Here is a 22,249-nt window from a genome sequence, read left to right as displayed (position 1 = left end):
CACAACAAGAACTTAAAGATACTGTTCATACTCTACTTTTTAGATCAGAGATGAGTTTATCATTCATTTTATTTTTGTGCTTTATGGTATATTTTACATATATTCTTATCAGATTCTTTGCACATATCAAATACCTCATCATACAAAGGTAAAACCTTTTATAAATATATTTGGTACAAAAAGTTTTTTTACATAAAAATAAAACTAAAAAAAACTTAGCATTTCTAAAACTGAAATAATCAACTAGTCTTTTAAAATCAAGTGTTCTCTCCAGAATTTGCTCGTTATTTGCCTCATACTACTTTCTGAAGCCCCGAATCTTTTTTTTTAATTGTTTTAATATTTTTACTTACTTTTGAGAGAGAGAGAGAGAGAGAGAGAGGGAGAGGGAGTGAGCAAACTTGAGCAGGGGAGGGGAAGAGAGAGAGGGAGACACAGACTCAGAAGCAGGCTCCAGGCTCTGAGCTGTCAGCACAGAGCCCAGCGCGGGGCTCGAACTCTTGAACTGTGAGATCATGACCTGAGCCGAAGTTAGACACTCAAACCGACTGAAGCACCCAGGTGTCCTTGAAGCCCCAAATCTTAAGGGTTACTTTTGACTTATCTCAGATTGATTTAATAATGCTAAGTGCTAGGGATATTGTAATAAAACTTATAGTAAGCATTTTCTGAAAATAAATGAATGAAGCAGTCTTTATCTTTTCCTGTCTCATAACATCAAATTGTTCAACAGGTTCTTTCTGTTCTTAATCAGTACGTCTAGGTTAATCTATGTTTTCTGTTAAGTTCTTGGATTTCAGGTTCTTACTTACCTGTACCGTTTCCTGACTGGCTTTCCTGTCTGTATTCTTCCCTCTTCTTTGTTCATCCTTGTTAAATAATACTGGATTAATCTTCCTAAAACATTAATTTGATCATTTTTTCTCAGAAACCTTCAATAGTAAAATGTTGAGTTACATATTCTTTAGGTTGGGTACCCGTCTTCTACAAACTGGTTTTTACCAAGGGTCCACATTCCTCCTTTTTGGAGGGCAGGTGGGTGGGAGAAGACACACAGATAATTCTCTTATTTCTTACTGGCTGCTTGGCCTTGGGGTATGGGGGCGAGCAGTGTGGAGGTCCCTGATGCCTGATATTCTTACTCTTTGTGCTGGTGATAGCCTTCAGACTCCCCTAGCTTCAAATATCCTAGCTTTTGTACTATTCTCAGAGAAACTTCTGTATTTTGCAGCAAATATAGTGTTGTTTTTTTTTTTGTTGTTGTTTTTTTGTTGTTGTTGTTTTTACTTAAGGTAAAATTTGTTTTCTATTTTTCTGGTATCCCTTTTAGTTTCTGGTCTACCTCCTGAGTTTTCAGTCTGGTCAGGGTTGGAATCGTTATCAGTGGAATCATCGTTTCATTATGCTGCTGTCTTAGACAAGGTTCTTTTGGTGCCACTAAGAGGAATCCATACAAGACTGCTTACCCCAGAGTAGAATTTATATTAAAAAACAATGCAGAACTGATAGAACTGATGAGCAAGAATTACAGTTGATCTTTACAGGGGGTTGGCAATCAGGAACCACGTATTTCAGATCTAATTTCTGTAGATTTGCTATGAGGTGGGAAGCTACAACGTGTGTTTAGTCCACTGTCTTGATTCAGTCTGATTTCTAGTTTTAGAATCAATTGCTGAGTAGATTCCTTTACAGATAGGGTATTTGGTAAAAGATATTTCCATCGTGAATGTCCACTTGTATATCTCTAGCCAACTTTTATATGTAGAGATGATCAATTTAGAAGTGTTAGAGTGAGGAACCTTTCACAAGTGAGGACACCAATTGAAATACTTAAAGTCAGTTATTTAAAACTCTGTATGGTGTTGAAAGTTTTAAGAAATGTGGACTAAGGATCATAATTTTGAAGCTTCTAGAAAACTAACACTATAAAGTTAAAATTAACTCAGTCAAGAAAAATTCACTTAGCAGAAAAGAGGCAAAGTAAAATGAGAAGGGGCTATAATGTAAGTCAGTTCCCCCATTTAAGGTTAGGGTTTTTAGTTATGATTTCTTGGAAGTGGCATCTGTGAACCTTTTTTCTTGAAGTTAATAGTTGCAGTGGCAGTCTCCTTTTGGGAAATTAATGATTTATTTTGCTGGAAAGATTTAAATTGGTACACATTATCAAGTTTTGGCAAGGATATTTGGAAATCAGGTATTATATGCTGATGGGAGTATAAGTTGATATGGCTGTTTAGAGAACAGTTGTGCAGTATTCAGTAAAATGGAAAATATATATATAACCCAAAAATTCTACTTTCAACTATACCTTAGAACAGTGATTCTCAACCAGGGCATTTTTACCTCTCAAGGGACATTTGGCAATGCCTGGAGATGGTTTTGATTGTCACATCTGGGGAGGCATCTAGTGAGTAGAGATCAAGGATGCTGCCAAATGCCCTACAGTTCACAGGACAGACCTCCACAATAGAGAATTACTCATTCCAAAAATGTCAGTAGTGCTGAGGTTGAGAAACCTTACTTTGGAGAACAAAGTTCATATGGTATTATGTATGAACATGGAGATTTGTTCAAGGATATTCATTAAAGCATTGTGATAGTGCAAAATTAGAAACAATCTAAATGTCCGTTGGTGGATGATGGATAAATAAAATGTAGTATGTGCCTGTGATTCAGTACGTCATAATAGTTGAAAGGAATAAAGTATATCTATATTTAGATCTCAAAGATAATGTTGAATGAAAAACCAAGTATTTTCACTATGATACCATTTATGAAGATTGAAAAAATATACAAAACACGACTCACTTAAATATGTAGATAAAAATGTAGAAAATGAATTAGGAGGCTGTATGTCAATCTCATGACAATGGTTGCTAATAAAGAGGTAAGAAGAAGGAAATAGCACTGGGAATGATGAACAGTGGACTTTAATTTTATCTCTGCTTGTTCTTTAATAAATGCACATAAAGTGAAACAAATAAAGGTTCATAGTTATGTGAGTTTGAATTCATAACGTGAATGTCATTTGTTATAAATTCTGGTTGGGGAAACATAGATATTTGTTACATATATATGTGTGTGTGTGTGTATATATATATGTGTGTGTGTGTGTGTGTGTGTGTGTGTGTGTGTGTGTATAAATTTATTTTATAGTTCCGAAATTTCTCAAAAAAAGCTTATCCAGTGAATTCGATTTACAGCTTTATCTGTATTTAGGTTTCATATTATTTAGCATGTTCCTTTTTCAATTCTTTCTGCTCAGGAAGTTAACTTGGCTTCTTATGGATAGAAGTGGAACTACTTTTATGTATTCATTGTTTATTTTATTTAACTTATGTGTATAGTTGTAGAGAAACTGTATTAACTGCCGTTAACCACTAGATTTGTGCTTAATTCATAAAAGTAAAAGCTGTCATACAGAATTCCCCACAACTATGTGTTTTGTTTTACCTGATTTTTGTGTATTGGCATATATCGAAATAATTGGGCTTTTGGCAGAAACATAAAATATTTCTCTATGTGGACATTTTGTTGCATTAATTTTTTTTATTGTTGTAAAAGTGTTTGATTATAGTAGTTTAATCTTTCAGTAACTCTTCAGGAAATTAAATTTAGATATCTAAAGATTCTAGGAACTTTACCCATAAAATGTACTTTAACGTTTATTTATTTTTGAGACAGAGAGAGACAGAGCATGAATGGGGGAGGGTCAGAGAGAGGGAGACACAGAATCTGAAACAGGCTCTGGGCTCTGAGCTGTCAGCACAGGGGCCCGATGCGGGGCTCGAACTCACGGACCGCGAGATCGTGCCCTGAGCCGAAGTCGGCGCTCAACCGACTGAGCCACCCAGGCGCCCCCATAAAATGTACTTTAAAATCTTAACTCACATTTTTTGACTAAGTTCACTGTGACAATTTTTATAAATGTTATTGAAGAGAGAAAATGGATATAATGTCATACCCTATATATATATATATATATATATATATATATATATATATATATGGAACATAAGGATCAATTTTCATGTGTGATAAAATCTATTGATAGTAAAATAGAGTAGAGATAGGGCATGACCTGTAATTTTTTTCTTAAAGTGATATAAAAATAAATGTCTCAAACACAGTGTAATTAAATGTTATAACAACTATTCACGATACCTTTGAATTTAAATTATGTCAAATTAAAAAACTTAGATTAAAATTGCATTTATAATTATGTGGAAGTTTATAATTTTAAACAAAAAGCATTTACCAAAAATTATCCAGAAGTTTAGGAAACCCACTAATTTAAATTTAAAAACTTAAAATAACCTTTAGTTAATGATTTTTATTTACCTTTGTTAGAACTTAAATGCAAAAATACTACCCTGTATTTCTTTATATGTAAATGGCAATCCAATCAAAAGGTGACTGAAAATTAATGACTGTTTTAAAAAATAGTTCTTAAAATTTCAGATTAGATATAATTTTTTTGTTAAAGGATTTAATACAAATGATAAGACTGGCTTAATTATAAAATTCATAAAGATAATTTAAATTCAGAATATTTAATTTAAGATAATTTAAGCTCAAATGTATAATTATGAATAGTTATAACTTCTAACTATATAGAATTTGAAATAAGTCATATAACCTTTTTAGATAATTTTCATAATTAGGTGAGAACAAGGCATGAACTATCTCCATTTGATTTTCTTGCTAATATTTGCAATTTAATGCTAGAGTTATTCCTTAATTACTGAAGAAAGAGTTGGCTATAACATGGTTACCAATTATTTTTCTATAATATGTGATACGTTTTAAGGCTGAACTATTCAAGCAATAAGTGTTGGTTAAAAAATTTTAAAAGAACAACTTACTAGTGGTGTGTGTGTTAAGGTAGAGTTAATTCTTTGGTGGATTTAGTGTTTATGGAAAAGAATAGCTGATTAAACCCAGAAATTTATTAGAATTAACTTTCTTCGTGTATAAAATCTGTGCTCCGCTGAACAGAGGCATGAGGTTCTGGTTTGAGCAGAAGAGTGAGACCCTTAACTGTATGTACCTTTTCTAGTGAGGCAGTAGGACAAACATGGTGCATTCTTTTCGAGCTGAGATATTATGGAATGGGAAAGAATTAACATAATTATTTTAAGATAATACTTGCTGAAGAAAACTAATGATAACTGTTAGCAGTTTTGGCCTCTGTTCCCAGATCCCCATGTATATGAATTTTTTGCCTGTTGAGGTGCTTATTAGAGGTGTTTTGGTGGGAAAGCTTTTGATTCTCTGACTTAGGATATTAATCTTTAGATGTCAGTGATTTTAGTTACTAGAGTGTCCCTGTTGTAAGCTCAAGAGGTGAAAAGTACTAACCTTTATTTCCCACCAATTTTAAGCCATTTATAAATGTTTATGATGAAGAATTTTGGCTTTGTGGCTTGTTTTAATGGATGCCATAGAAAGATCTTTGTAATTTGCTTTTACTTAATAATATATTTTATTATATTTTTATTTATTTTGGGGAGAGAGAGAGAGAGAGAGAGAATGAATGAATGAATGAATGAATCCCGAGCAGACTTTACACAGTCAGTGCAGAGCCTGATGTGGGGCTCAAACCCACAAACTGAGATCATGACCTGAGCTGAAGTCGGACACTTAACTGACTGAGCCACCCAGGCGCCCCTTAATAATGTATTTTAAAAGAACATTGATTTTTAGTATTACCTTAAAAATTTATTTACTTGTTCACTTTTATGTTTTAAGTAACGATCAGGAAGTACCAGTGAGAAGCTTACAATTATGGGAACATTTTTATGTCTGGATATGTATATGTATGTGTGTATGTTTTTAAAGTCTGCCTTTTTCTCTCCACGAAGAAGACTTGAAGAAGCTGAGAAGAATACACACAAATTTAATTATAAGTTTGAATAAAAATTCAAAAGGCACCACGGAGTATTTCATTTTTCTTTGTATTGGAATGGATTGGTGATTAGTTAAAGTTGGGGTGGGTTGTCAGAATTTTAAATTATAAGGCCAAATATTCTTACGGTCTGACTATTGTCTCTGGTTGAAATAATGCATTAAAAAATTCATCATAAGTTTCCAGCTTAAATCCATCTTTATTCTAAACCACAAAGTTAAGGTGTTTGGTATCTTTTATCTGCTCAGGCATTAACTTTGAATCTGTATACCTATGGAATAGTTTGGAAAAAAATTTTATTTAAGGACCTTACTGCTGAGGTTTTTGAAATGGTCTGACAGTTTCTGCCTTTCTCAGCCTTTACTCACTTTTACCTGATGGATGTTTTAACTGCTTAGCCCAGTTTTCTATTAAAATTTTTTCCCATATCCTTAGATGTAGCACCATAGGAACCTTAAGATTCAATAAGCAGTGAAATTTTTAAAAATCTTGATAAATTGTTTGCATTTGGTGATACAGAATCACATAGGTTAGTATATCACTTCATTTAGTTTATTTGCTACGTGTGCCTAGTGATTGTCCTTTCAATTGCATGTGATGGGGTATGATGCGAAGAAGCAGCCATTGGTTAGATTTTGGGTATCTTTTTCTCCTTATATTGTTACATTTAATTTACATGTCTTTTCTTGTGTGTTTTTTGATGCCGTTCAACATGTTTTTTGACTTTCTAAGCTTTTAGCCTTTATTATATCTGTTCTGTGAAACCAGGATCCCATCAGGTTATTGGGATGCTTCAATTAGATGTGTGTCAAGCATTTGAAAACATGACCAAACACTTACACCAATAGTAGTTATGATTCTTCCTCAGGAGGTATAATTTCTTTTTTTCAGGTAGGTTTGAATTTCCATTTGATTTCTGCTAGATGTCTGAGCAGTGTCTTTTAAATGAACTGTGTTTAGAAATAAAAGAATCTCTTGTGCTTAGAGGATTCGATAGGTAAAGTATGCTGAAGTATTTTGTAGCTCACCTCACACTGAAAAAGACAGGTAATGGAAATTGGAATCCTGTTCATTTCAGTATAATTGAAAATATTTTCAGACTCTAAAGATACAAGAATATTTATTGTTGTTTTGTGTTTTTTTGTTACATTAAAAATAGCTCTAAATAAACCAAACACAATTTAGTATGAGTGGCAGCATGGGCAGAGTTTAGTGTTTAGTGAAAGTATGGCCAGAATGTTTCCGGTGGGAAAGGATATCATTAGCTGTTAAAACCTGGTCTCAATAACTTTCTTTACGGAGACCATTTGTCTCTACTAGAGCACATCTAGCCAAGTCGTTAGTTTTTTAAAAACAATGATAGAAAATGCAAGTCTGGAATTGTGCTGCAGGTATTGTGGTGGCTGTAGCCTTTGCACTGATAACGAGTTAACCGCAAGTTTACCTGTTTATTATGTTTATTATCTGTTTTTTTCTCGCATCTTAGATTGTCCAACTGTGTCTTCACTTAGGTTGGGAAATTTTCAACCATTATCTGTTCCAGTGTTACCTCTACTCTTTTCTCTTTTACATTCTTTTCTTTTTTAAAAAAAATTTTTTTTTTAACGTTTTACTTATTTTTGAGACAGAGAGAGACAGAGCATGAACGGGGGAGGGGCAGAGAGAGAGGGAGACACAGAATTGGAAGTAGGCTCCAGGCTCTGAGCCATCAGCCCAGAGCCCGACGCGGGGCTCGAACCCACGGACCGCAAGATCGTGACCTGAGCTGAAGTCGGCCGCTTAACCGACTGAGCCACCCAGGCGCCCCTTTTACATTCTTTTCTAATCTTGATCTGTTTGTGCTACTTCAAATGTGATTTTCAGGTCAGTGTTGGTCTGCAAACTGATTTCATTGGTCTGTGATGAATTAAGGGCAAAAATTCAGAGTAACCTTAGAGAAACTTTTAATAACAACTTGATTATTACTATGATATCTAAGTACATTTTATAGCTTTTGTCTGCAGTGGATTAAAAATTTGAAAAATGGTTCTTCATCACAGATGGTTTCAGAATTATTTTGTTAGGCCTTCTTACTCTATTCTTTGTTTTTCTTAGTTGCTCTTACATATTTTCTTTCTTCGTCTCTCTGAACTGAAATTTTACATAGGTTTTAAAAGTCTTTGTGATTATTTGTATTGAGTCTACTATTTAACTTTACCCTAAATTAAAACCTGTGTTTTTTATTTCTTGAGGATTTATTTAACTCATACATGTATTTTAAGCTTTTCTATTGCTTGGAACATCCTTATTGTATAATCTTTTCAATAATTGAAGAATCTGTAGTCTAATCCTGCTGTCTTTTGTTTGTGTTGATTCATTCATTGTGTCTAGTTTCCTTGTATGTTTTGTGACTTTTTTAAAAATTTGAGTAGAGTTGTTTTTGAAAGTTGGTGGATTCTTTGAGGCCTGGATTGAAGTTACTTTCTTTCACCAGTAATTTGCCTATGCTTCTTCCCCCAGATGCCTCGGGGTACTAACAATTTAAGAGTACTTTAAATAACATTGTCATATGAGGTTTATTGGATTTTACAAGTAGCATGAGTGTATCCTGAGAACCTTTGTGAAGGTTATACTTTGTGGTTACAGTGTCAAGAGAATTGATAAAACATTCTTGCAATAACAGAATTAGAGATGATCAGAGAGATTGGAGGTTGCCAGGGGTTAGGGATGGTGGGGGCCAAGGGTGGGTATGACTGTAAAGGGTAACAGGAGGGAGATCTTTGTGGTGCTATTAACGTGAGGGTATAGCCCTTCAGAGTAACAGCTTTATGTAGGGTTTCCTCTTGACAGACTTTTAGAGTCTGTCTCCTGAGCCTGTGGAGCCATCAGGATGTAAGCCCAGTTTCTGCAGTGCGACACCTACTATCAAGAGAAAAGCTATTTTCTGGGTTTGCTTATTCTACATTTATTTTGTTTATAGCTTAGGTGAATACTGTACTTTCTTGCTAGCTAAGCAATTCATTAAAATAGATTTTTCTACTAACTTTAAAAAGTGATATATAACAGTATCAAGATAATCTAGTCTGCCATACTGCTGGAAATCAGTGTCTACATCTATCTACAATTTTGTCTCTTATCAAGTATGTTGCTATTTTGCGCCTCAGCTGTCTTATGTTTTTGTTATTATAATAGGCATTTTTCTTTATCTCCTTGGTCTGTCAGACTTATTGTGTGGGCCCATCACAGTCTATGCCTAGTTATGTTTTCTAATCTCGTCCCCGCCCCCCCCCCCCATTCTTTTACTAGTCATATTCTGGTTTATTAAAGACATCGTATATTGTAGCTATCATTCTTTTACTCATGTCATTCCATCCTGCTTAAATGCTATCTCTTATTTTGACTCCAACTGCTTCTTCTAGCAGTGTTGACATTTTGGGCTGAATAATTCATTTCTGTGGGGGCTATCCTGTGCATTGTAGGATGTTAGCAGCATCCCTGGCCTCTGCCCATTAGTTGCAAATAATACCTTCCATTTGTGATAAATGAAAGAGTTTCAGACATTGCCACATGTGCTTTGTAGGGGATGACGTCTCCCATGTTTGAGACCCACTGTTTTAGCCCTGTATTAATTTGGTCTCATTTGAGGAGCCTTCTCTGATTATCTGTGCCTGTGACTTTTAACCGTTTGGATTTTTGGTAGTACATATTGTCTGGATTATACATTTGTCTCTGAATTTCTTTCTCTTCCTCCCTGCTCTGTGTGTGTGTGCGTGTGTGTGTTTGTCTTATTTCCCCCAAGTTCTAGAGCGTGGGGACGATATATTTGCTGTTTTGGTCAATCCAATATACATGTTAGTAGTTTTAAATATATCAATTGCTTGCCTTTTTCCGTTTTTTCTAGTTTTATATGGTAGTAGTGGGGGCTTAGGAAATTGAATCACTCTAGAAAGTGTGCAGAACTTCCAGGCATCCCAAATTATGAGACTTACAAATAGAGTTAATTCCAATGTAACAATACTATGTATACCTGGTAATAGCTCTGGAAGATTCAAGGCGATGCAAGATAGTTGTAAAGATACAAGAAAGATATAATTTCTTTTAGATGTATGCAATATCTAAGTACCCAGAAAAATGTACAGTAGAATAGAAAAAATTCAGAAATATAGAAGATGGTAGGATTTGTAGAAGTTTGAAGTATGAATGATTAGTTCTACAGAGTGATATGAACAAAGTAATCAATATGTCGGAGTAAATTGTTAAGAATGATGGATGTAGCATCTGGCTAGGAGTGACTTGAATAAAGCTGACAAATGTGATATGTGAATGTTTGTAAGTTGAAAACAAATGGGGCCCAGATAGGTTAGCTTCTTACTCCCAACCTAGAGGTAGCGTTTACACAAAAACAAACAGAAAACCCCCAAAACCCAAAACAAAAGTAGCCGAAAAAATCAACCACAAACAGTTGCAGATTATATACTGTATTGTATCAGAATAATTCCTTCACGTCCTATGATTTTTAATATTATTAAATATATTGGCTAGTCACTTTGACAAAGTCAGCTCATAAATGTGACTTTTAATGTTCTCATATTAACATTGGAAAATTTTTGATAAATGAAAAATTAAAAAAAATTTTATTACTGTAGACTTTTTTTTAGTATTGATTCTAATAAAGTATTCATAAATTTAGTGAAATAAATGACACACATTTAAAAAGTTAAAAAACTTTTTTTTTTTTTTAAGAGCACGAGTAGGGGAGAGGGGCATAGGGAGAGAGTGACAGTTTTTTTGTGTGTTTATTTATTTATTTTGAGACAGAGAATGTGAGCAGAGGAGGGACAGAGAGAAAGAGAGGGAGAGAGAGAATCCCAAGCAGGCTCCATACTGTCCACACAGAGCCAGATGCAGGGCTCGAACTCACAAACTGTGAGATCATGACCTGAGCTGAAATACAGTCAGACACTCAACTGACTGAGCCACCCAGGTGCCCCTGAGAGAGAGAGAGAGAGAGAGAGGGAGAGAGAGAGAGAGAGAATATGTTAAGCAGGCTGCATGCTAGGTGTGGAGCCTGAGGTGGGGCTTGATCCCCTGGGGTCATGACCTGAGCCGAAATCAAGGGTTTGGACGCTCAACCAACTGAGCCACCCAGGTGCCCCAATAAACTTTTTTTTTGAGCAGTTTCAGTTTTACAGAAAAACTGAGCAGAAACTACAGAGTTCCCATATATCTATTCATTCTTTGAAGGATATAAATTTTTTTCCCAAGGTATTCCACTATATACAATGTTATACACATAACAAACAACTTTACATCTCTGAACCGAATACGTACTGTAAGAGGAAAACCATACACTGCTAAAAATCATTTTACTCTAACCTAAGGTTTCTCATCAGCACTATTAACATTTTAGGCCAGATAATTCTTGGGGGGGGGGGGTGTCTCTTCTGTGCATTGTAAATGTCTATTAGCAGCATCCCTGATCTCTACCCATTAGATGCCAATAATACCAGTCGTGACCACCAAAAATGTATCCAAACATTGCCAATGTTCCTTGGGAGGCACATTGTTCTCCAGTTGAGAACCACTGCTCTAACCAATTTGTGGTGTTTTAGGATTTGCTGTATTTTTTTAGGTGGGGGTCAGATTTAAGGGGCCTTTAGTTCAAGGAGTTGTGTAGAGAAAGTTAGAATCTTCCCTTCCACTTGGGGGCATAGGCAGTATAATAGTTTTACTGAGCTTCAGTTTCCTTAACTGTGGATAGGTAAAATATTACCTAACTGAAAGGTTGTTTTGATAGTTGATTGAGATAAATTATATAAAAAACTTTGGTTAATTTTAAATGTTGTGCTATCTTGTTTGAGTTTATTCTTTGGAATGTATAGAAAACCCATTTCAGAGTTCTTATTTCTGTGGTCAAGGCTATCATAGTTTGGGATCTACTATTTATGGACTTGAAGAGTATTATTACCGTGGGTAGACAAAAACTTTAAATGTTCGGCGAAAACTCATTTATGAGGTCAGTTGTGTTTTGACTCTTCGTGGTGCTCTAATTAGATTGCCACTATATTCAAATGTAGTAGTTAAGTGATCTCCTGTATTCTTTCAGCGACTTTGAGCTTCTCAAATTGAGGATAGCCAATCACATTGTCCTTCAAAGTTTTTGTCCTCATATCTGAAATCCTGCCAATTGTGACAGCTGGTTGTGTCAGCTCCAATAGAGGAAGCTAGCCTCTGTCAGCATGTACTTGGTCCACTAAAGACTTCTAAAAACTTTGCACAGTTTACAACAAATGTCCACTTCTCATTTCTACTTTGTAGAATTATAAAACCTTGTTCATTAGTGATGAAATCTTATCTGTAATAATTAAGCTTATTCTTATTGTTCTACCTCTGCAGAAAATTTGCAAAGACTTTGAGAAGACAGGAAAATTATCAGAAAGACAGTGCCATTATACTGTAAGTATTGCTTTGAAAAACAAATGTAAGTTAAGAATATTTTAAGTATCCAGTTGTTCCAGGGGAAAATATGTTAGGCAAAGATATTATATGTAAAATATAGAGCAGGATATATTATAATCTTATTAATAATTTATAAGAACTAATCCAATGCAGTCTTTTAAAAATTGAAAATGTGTTTTTATGTATTGAGATGAGGATTTTACCAATACCATTGAAAAACATTTCTAATTCTAACAAGGATTGATCTAGTTTATGTACATTTGCTTATTTAAAACTATCAGAATCCAGAAAATCATTGTAGTTTTGTAGGCTTGTGATTTGTTTGGGTGACTTATTGTTTAGGTTATTTTGCAGAATTATTTATTTGCTGATTTATTTATGTATTTCATTATTTATTTATTTGATTATTTAGTAAATTATTTATCTGATGAATTATTAATACATCTTCATGACATGCTTTAAATTATTTATAACTTAATTTTGAGTTTATTGCTTTTAGAGGCTGCATTGTTACTGACTAGTTTTGATTTTTTTCTTTGCGGTTCTTTAAAATTAAAGTATTAGCTCTAAGGCAAAAGTGTATTCATTGCAATGGCCATGGGTTTTTCTTTCTTTTTTTTTTTTTTTTAAGTAATTTATGGTAGAGATGAAATTCCAGTTATGCTTTGTTTAGCTCTAAATTTACCTGTTTAGGGTTACTGATGATAGAATGTTTATGTGTTGTGTACATACTCATTGTAGAGTCACTTACAAATTAATGATATAGCCTATAGTATGTAAACTGAGGTTGAACATGTAAACCTCAGTCCACATTATCCTTTGTATCTCTAAAGGACAGGTCTGCATTTCTTACTTGCTTTAGAATCATGAATAGAGTCTTATTTTATTTTAGTGGCAAATCTATTTTACTACTGGCATATTTTTAGGAAAGTTCAGAGAAATGAAGTCCCACTTAGATTTGGATCCCTGAGATATAAATTTGACTGATGAAGCCTTTGTTTTTTTAAGTTATCATTATATGTGTATTTGGCAAACAGCATGATGTTGGTATAGATTTTTGTATCAGTCATAGTGACATATTTATTTCATATCATATCTCTTAATGGAAAGTTTTATACCACTTTATTTTAATGAACTAAAATGGACAAGGGCCTTTATAAATGCAAGCTATAATTTCTCTGACTTGAGCTAATAATTCTCTTTTGTAAAGTTTCTATTTTTAACCAGATAAGGTATTTCTTCTTTTGTCTGATTCTATTTCATAAGGTAGTGCAGTTATTAGGGCTCTCTTATTGAGTAGGTTTAATGAATAGGTTAAGTAGTTGTTTGGGTAAAACAGTGTTGTGTGCAGAACTAGGTCTTCTGTGTTTGCTTGTAGTGAACTACTGTGTACTTTACAATTTTAACATTTCAGAGAGAGGCAGCATTGTACAATTCAAGTTAGAATTTCTTATTTTGAAATATTGAGTATATGAATGTTTTATTGGGATATTGCTTTAGTATCTTCATATACTTGTCTTAAAGGAAGTGGTTTCATTTGATTTCTATACATGGATTTAAAAATGTGAGGCGTCTGGGTGGCTCAGTCGGTTGAGCGACCGACTTCGGCTCAGGTCACAATCTCAAGGTTTGTGAGTTTGAGCCCCGCGTCGGGCTCTGTGCTGACAGCTCGGAGCCTGGAGCCTGCTTTGGATTCTGTGTCTCCGTCTCTCTCTGCCCCTCCCCCACTCATGCTCTGTCTCTCTCTGTCTCAGAAATAAATAAACATTTAAAAAAAATTTAAAAAAAATGTGCGTATTATACATATCCGTGACTTCTGTTTTGGAGATGAACAACCACAAACACTGTCAGATACGGAATTTTATTTCAAAATGCACTTCAGTATGCCACTGTGGACTTCTTTTGAAGAAGAAAGCCACCTTCTCCAGTGTTGAATAAGATCTACTATGTGAGTTGTCATGATAATATTCCCAGCCACACTGTTAATACTTATTTGTGGAGTATTAGCTGTGTTACCAAGTGGTCTTCATTGGAAAATAAACGTGTGTGCACACACATGCACACACATGGGAAGTTTTCTCCTGACATCAAAATAATTTTTTAGGATTTGTTTTTAGAAGGAGACATTAATGGAGATTGTCATAATAATAGCTAGCATTTATTGAGCACTTATGTGCAGGTACGGTGCTTATATCTTTTACATGGATTTTTTGTTTTTCACAGTGAGATAAGTACAGTTATTGTCTTCATTTTATGAATGAGGAAACAGAGACTTGGAGGTGTTAAGTAACTTGCTCATTGCCACCTACCTGCCAATAAGCGTTGGTGCTGGGATTAGGACTCACTGAGTCTGACTCTTCAGGGTCTTTCTTAGCCCATTACGGTTTGCTTGTATAGTTGGTATTAAGCAGGTTTTTTTGTGGCGTGTTTTTTTTTTTTTTTTGGACTTGCTTTAGAGAATGTAGTTATTTATCTCTGATAGGTTTAACTTGCTAAGTATATTCATTTTGTGTTACACTTGGACATCTTTTTTATTTAAAAAAATTTTTTTAATGTTTACTTATTTTTGAGAGAGAGAGTGTGCACGTGCGAGCACGTGTGAGCAGGGGAGGGGCAGAGGGAGAGGGAGACACAGAATCCAAAGCAGGCTCCAGGCTCTGAGAACACTTGGACATCTTTTTTAAACAGGAGGAAGAACTTGAGCTTCTTGAATTTTCTGATTTGATTCTTCTTGTAATCCTGTATAGTGGACCAGAATTATGTAAGGAAGAATTTGTGCCTCAGGGAGATTGTATGGTTTACCTTGTAGATGTCCAACACTCAGATCTTTTTGACTTTAAGCCCAAGGCCATTTCCAGGGCTCTCTTAGGTCAAATTGGATTTCTTTATTTAAAAAATGGTATTGTCAGGGTTAGATACATATATATTGTTGAAAGAATGATTAAGAGTCTGATGTGTAAGCTTTTATAAGAATGACCACAAACGTACTATTAAATTAACTCTAAATATAGTGTTTTATATACAGTTAAGCATTTTAACACGTACATAAAAAGAATGAGAAAATAACCAATTGTGATTTTAAACACTTAAATGTAATTATTTAAAAGATTCTACAGAGCCTCCAGGAGAAAGGAAAAATGTTGTCAATTTGGTGTGAGACTAAGAGAACAGGATCTTTCTAACTCTATTTGCTACCTGAAAACAAAGGGCAGTCTTTCTCACCTTGGGTCTGAAGCACACAAAGAACATCAGAAAGCAGATGAGCTAGAGTTAGATAGCAGTAGAGTTTGGGTGATGTTGGTATGAGTGCCCTAAGTAGCTGCATTTGTATGAACAGCAGGGTACTGTGTGAATCACTCAAAGTTTTAAGTTGGGGTTTTCAAATAAATAATTAATATTACATCATAAAATGCCCCAAACCTATGAGTTAGTTAATATGAAATACTGTAATAGCTAGGATGGCCATATAATTTATCTTCCAATTTAGGACCCGCCATTACTAGTGTGGTAGTAATATCTCACATGCCTATTGAGTAATTCCTAATAGCCTTATGTAACATCTATTTAAGAGGAATCTTAATTCACATACACTATCTTTAAAATGTTTGATTTTATGATAAAACTTCTTTTGCTAGTATTTATGTTTTTGTTAGCTATACATAGCAGTTTGTGGCTATGACTTTTATAAAGTGTGACTCATGGTGTTTCATAGCTTATGGAACCTATTTTCAAGGTGAAAGTAAAGAGGTGTTGCTTTTGGGAACAGAAAGATGAGGATAGCAAAGTTGCTCATGGTATAGTAGAGAGTTCTAAAGGTTCTCTTGATGTCATACATTACAGGATATTCTGTGATCATTTTGCCTTGTAAATCTTTTAATTGGTGGCATATTTAACGTTGTACTGAAAATGAATTCTATTTGTTACACCTTCAGAATTTATAATTTTATGTTTGATGATCCAATGGTTCCCGGCTGCCCCCCCCCCCCCGCCCCCAAAAAAAGCCCCACCATGTTACATGTCATATATATTGATATGTTGGCAGTTTGGCCAAAATATCTTTGAAAACCACTGTTTTTTTCCTTGGTGAAATGTTGTATAGGAAAATAGGAATCTCTAGAAAAGGGTGGTTTTTTGTAGTTTTCTTTTTAATTCCCTATTGACAGATATTTATCTAAAATGGCATATTACATTATTAAAGTCATAACTAGATTATTAAAAGTTCCAGTTTATTTGCATTTATAGATGATTTGTTAAGTTGAACCAGGTAACCACACTGGCATATTTGTGTTTGAATATATAGTTAAAAAAAAATTCTTGTGCAATAATTCTTACTCATTCATATGTATAATATTAGAACCCTTTTCATTCAGAAAAGCCTATTATGCCTAGTAACAAAGGAGGAGCTTCCTTATATTCTGCCTTGAGTTTGTCACAGTATAAAGTACTTTGTAAAATACTACTGTAGTTCTAAGAGTAATAATAAAACTTCTGTGTTGGCTCTGAGAGAAGCTCCTTTATAATTGTGACAAGTGAAAGTACAGCCAAAGGTCACGTTGAACACAAAATTTCTTTCACACCTCGTCCGTTTTGTGGATAGCATGTGAAGTAGTGTGGGTCCCTGCACTGATATTTTAAGAGCAACCCAAGGTTGTTCCCGTAGAAATGTTTCAAATACCTTTCTCCCTAACCTCCCATGCGGTTGCTAAATTTGGCATGAATGTATATTTGAATCCTGGACTAATTAAATGGAACCTTATTAAATTTAAAGTTTGCAAAATAAAAAAGGGGACTCTTAGTAAGGATTTCTTGGGGCACCAAATAATACTGATATATGAGTCTTTAATACTGAATATTATGAATGCAGTGTCTTGGTGTTGATGTTGCTCAGTGAAACTGTGAACCCCAAACAACATAGCAACAACAAAAACAGAAAGTAAAATCCACACAAATGTAGTTATAGAAGCATGGCATGCCTATACGTGTACAGTTTATTGATTATATCATATTTGTGACTTTAATTTGGTTAAGTAAAAGTTGGAATATTAAAAAGATTATAGGAAAACTTTCTATTAAAAATTATATAAAGAGGATATACATATGATCCAGGTTGGTTATCAAATCTGTTTAACTCCTTCTCTTTACACAACATCAAAAAATATAGGTCACAGAAAGGATATTTGGAAGAGGATAAAATTGACAGGTTACAGTTTTTAGTATAATTGATAAAAGTGTTTCTTTTTGTTTTTGGAACATTTTTTTAAAGTTGTTTTTCCTACTGCAGTATGCTCTTTCCTATGATTCTTCCAGAATAATGATTTAGAAGGAAGAGTGGTGCTCCTTCAGAAGAGAAATTTTGGAAATTAGTAGAGATGTTTTTGTTTGTCACAATGATTGTGGGAGTGTTTCTGGCATTTAATGGATGTGGATCCGGGATGCTATGTATCCTATAGTGCATGGGACCGTCTCAGACTACAGAATATTGTCCTGAGTACCACATAACTTTTGAGTGGCTGCTTGCTTAAATTATCTTTAAAGATAAAGCAATAATGCTTTCGTGTGTAATGATACAAATTTTTATAAGATTAGTTACATGAAAGATCTGATAATGTGGGGGAAATTTGTGTGGGGAGGCTTAAGTAGAATAAAGAAATCCTCTTAAAATTCTATGTAATTTACTTCACACATTCTTTCCACATCCTGATTTATATATAGCATTTAAAAAAATATATATATATAGCATTTCTAACTAGAAATTTAGTTGTAAAGTTTTCAGTTCAGTAATGCAGTTTACTGGAGGCTCAAGAATACTGATTGCAAATATGTAAGAAGATATTTAAGGTTTTTGTAACAACAAACTAAATTTTAAATTAATGGATCTCATTGAATTTTATTAGTTAATATGAATTATATAAAGATATTTCGTGATTGCCATCCTAAATATTAAAATTTCATTTTTTAGAATAATTATGAGTTAAAATTATATTTAAAAATCGTTTATTTTTATGTTGCCTAGTCTTCGGTACTACTCTGATATCATCTCTAGTAGTTTATTATATAACTTCTCTGTAACTTTTTATGTTACATTTCCTTACTCGCTCTATTTACTATTTTCTCTTTTAGGAAGATACAGCCTCTATCTATTGCATTTTTTTTAACTATTTTTTTTTAAAGTTTATTTATTTGGAGAGAGAGAGAGAGAGAGAGAGGGAGCGTGCTCTAGCAGGGGAGGGGCAGAGAGAGGGAGAGAGAGAATCCCAAGCAGGCTCCATGCTGTCAGCACAGAGCCTTGAGTAGGGCTCGATATCACAAACCATGAGATCATGACCTGAGCCAAAATCAAGAGTTGGATACTTAACCTACTGAGCCACCCAAACGCCCCATCTATCATATTTTTAAGTACTAGAGACTTAATGTATATATGTCTTGACAGTGTGGTAGCATTCCTGGGATATATTGTAACTGCACTGTACCACATCTTAGCATAGGTAATTGTTTGACACTGCACTTAAAAGTAAAATCCAGGTCAGTTGCACTAACAACCACGTTTCATAATTTTTTCCATTTCAACAGTGTAGGATTTGTTTTGGCATTTTAGTTATTATTTCATTTAAGCTTCACATTAGATTAATTTTGTCTTCAATCACTTACCTCAACACTGATTTTCATTCTGGAGTTCTCCTATGCTACTTACTCTTTCTTCATTTTTTCCTATAGTTTTTGTAGAGAATGACTTGTTCTTTCATCTCTTCGATCCAAACTTATTTATTTATTATATATAGATGCAAATATGTGACTTTTATTCTCTCTTCTTAAGTAGCTATGCCTAAGCATTTATTTAATAAAGTATGTATTTTGATATAAATTACTTTTATTTTTCATTAGTATTATGATTATGGAATTAGTATTGGTTAAAAAAATTCTGTGTGTAGTTATATTTTATTATCTCTGTACTTCATTTGAGGATAGTACAGGGAATGAAAGGGGTATGGGATCTGGTGGGATTGAGAACCACTGTTGTAGAAATGTGTGCTTATTCCTTGTAGCTCTTCCAACTCATGTGCTTAAAGGATTCTTCCAGCATAAATTGGAGCTTCTATCAAAACCAACAATTTGGAGTGCCTGGGTGGCTCAGTTGATTGAGGGTCCAACTTGATTTTGGCTCAGGTCATGATCACAGGGTCTTGGGGCTGGCCCCACATTGGGCTCCATGCTCAGCATGGAGTCCGCTTTGGGCTGTCTGTCTGTCTGTCTCTCTCTCTCTCTCTCTCCCTCCCTCCCTCCCCTGCCCACTCCCCTCCCCCCCATTAAAAAACAGGGGAGCTTGGGTGGCTCAGTTGGTTAAGCATCTGACTTTGGCTCAGGTCATGACGTTATGGTTTATGAGCTTGGGCCCCACATCAGGCGAACTCAAGTCCCTCAGTTACTCATGCGCTCTCTCTCCCTCTCTCAAATAAATAAATAAATAAATAAATAAATAAATAAATAAACAAATCCCAACAATTCATGTAGAAATTAAAATTTCAGCCTAAACACTCTTCTAATTAGGAATATAGGGACTTATTCTGATTTCTTTGATATTTTATAAATGAAAATTAGTTGCATATGAAGTATGTGTAATAGATTGAAAGATGAGATTTTATTTTGTCTATAAGATACCCAAACAGAGTGGGCACAGTTTTTCACATAAAATTTGAAAAATTACTAATGCTAATTAATCAGTTTTGGGGGGGGGGGGATTCTGAAATTAATGAGTGATATACTGATTTGACAACCATATTGAACTGTTGCTTATGTCTCTAAATCATTCTCTTGCTTCATGAAAGCTATACTGTTACATTTTGTTATTGGTTTTGTAAATGAAACATAATTATAAAATATTCTAGTTAAACCCTGTCAGGAGTGAAAATGTCTTTGTATGCATTTCGGTATAGATACATGATTTCGGTATAGATACATGATTTCGTTTATCTTCAAAGTGATACTGTTTTACACTGCACGTGACCATAACAGTAGAGATGAATGTGTAGCAGTTTGGCAGTCATTTGATACTGGTTTAATGTAGATACTCAATCTGAAGATTAATGGCCATTGCCATGGGGTTTCCCTCCAATCTTACAGGCATCTTTGCCTAGGCAAAGAATACTTGCTTCTAATTGCTTCCTCTAGTATAGTTTGCTATGGGTACTATTGAGCTTCCATTTTCATTCATGTTGTGAAGTATTGAGGTGATCTAGAAGGTCAAGAATTTTTTTTAAGTTTGTTTATTTTAAGAGAGAGAGCGCGTGCATATGTGTGCACGCATGAGCCAGGGAGGGGCAGAGAGAATCACAAACAAGCTCCACGCCCAGCTCAGAGACTGACACAAGGCTCAGTCCCACAAACGTGAGATCATGACCTGAGACAAAACCAAGAGTAAGATGCTTAACTGACTGAGCCACCCAGGCACCCCTAGAAGGTCAAGGATTTGATATCCTCTGAGGTTGGATAGCTTTGCTCTGGTCTCTCTCTGCAGATTGCAACTCATTGCCTTTTTTCTGGCTTAACTTCCTTATTATATGGACATAGATCTTAGGAAAGGTTAAAATGGCTTCATTTTATTCTCAGACTTGATTAATAGTTTGGTTGGGTATAGAATTTTAGGTTGTAGATAGTTTATTTTAGAATTTTGAAGGCTTTGTTTTACAGCATTCAGTGTTGCTACCAAGAAGTTCATTGTCTTTTTTCCCCTCCCTCTACATTGTTTTCTTCTGTGCATGACCTGTTTTTATTATTCTGAAAGCTTTTAAGATCTTTATCTCTGAGTTTTTATGATGATGTGTTTTGGAATGGGTTTTATTCATTGTTTATACTGGGACTTCAGAGGACCTTTTCATTCCGGAAGCAAGTGTTTTCCAGTTGGGGGAAATTACCTTCAATTAATTTATTCTTACTGCTTGTTAGTTTTTTTCTAGTTCTCTTATTTGCAGATTTGCCACCAGGGTAGTAGAGGTGGCATGTGTGAGACTGGATGTTATTGTACTGTGGATAAAATAGTTTGCTTCTCCTTGCTATCTTTTGTGAAAAGTTCTCTTATGAGTTACTTCCTTTAATATGTTACTTCTCTATTTTGCAATAATTTGAGATCTTTTTGGGGTTTTATGAGGGAAAGGAAATAAGCCTATGTGTTAATCTTTGTTGACTCAATCTTTCTATGTGCTGTTCACTGCTTACCTCTTTTCCTGGTTAACTTATCCTGCAAGATGCAGCTCTAAAAAGCTTTCTCTGATTTCTCAGTGATGTCAGCTCACTTCCTACAAACATTTGTAGAGCACTTACTGTATCATGTTGTAATTATTATCTTATTGGTTATCTTTGTAATAAAAATAAGAGTTGTACTATCTTTACCAATATTTCTGTACAAAAATAGTATTTCCTAAATGAATGAAAGCATAAATAAAATATAGAAATGAGATAGGGGCACCTGAGTGGCTCAGTCAGTTGAGCATCTAACTCTTGATTTGGGCTCAGGTCATAATCCCAGGATCTTGGGATCGAGCCCTGTGTCAGGCTCTGTGCTAAGTGTGGAGCCTGCTTTAGATTCTCTCTCTCCCTCTGCTCCTCTCCCCTATTCGTTCTGTCTCTCTCTCTCACTCAAAAAAAAAATTTTTTTTTAAATGGAGTGCCTGAGTGACTCAGTCAGTTAAGCTTCTGACACTTGGTTTCAGCTCAGGTCATGGTCTCACCCTTTTGTGAGATTGAGCCCCATGTTGGGCTCAGAGCTAATAGCAGGGAGCCTGCTTGGGATTCTCTCTTCCTCTCTCTCTGCCCCTCCCCCATTTGCATGCATGTGCATGCTGTCTCTCTCTCTCTCCCTCTCTCTCCCTCTCTCTCTCTGTCTCTCTCTCAAAATAAAAAGAAAAGAAA

General features: G+C 34.7%; 1 protein-coding gene across 7 annotated transcripts in view; it reads left to right on the top strand.

The window, feature by feature from the left end:
* TBC1D5 (TBC1 domain family member 5) overlaps nucleotides 1–22,249 on the top strand; it is a 536,588-nt gene that overhangs the window by 30,307 nt on the left and 484,032 nt on the right. For all 7 annotated transcript variants that reach the window (XM_042999057.1, XM_042999056.1, XM_015539905.2 and 4 more), the window contains exon 2: nucleotides 12,284–12,343. The gene's annotated coding sequence lies outside the window, so the exon portion shown is untranslated. The remainder of the gene's footprint in view (nucleotides 1–12,283; nucleotides 12,344–22,249) is intronic.

The sequence above is a fragment of the Panthera tigris genome, chromosome C2 (assembly GCF_018350195.1).
Source record: "Panthera tigris isolate Pti1 chromosome C2, P.tigris_Pti1_mat1.1, whole genome shotgun sequence".
NCBI classification, from domain to species: Eukaryota; Metazoa; Chordata; class Mammalia; order Carnivora; family Felidae; genus Panthera; species Panthera tigris.
This window is presented reverse-complemented; position numbering and strand designations above follow the sequence as displayed.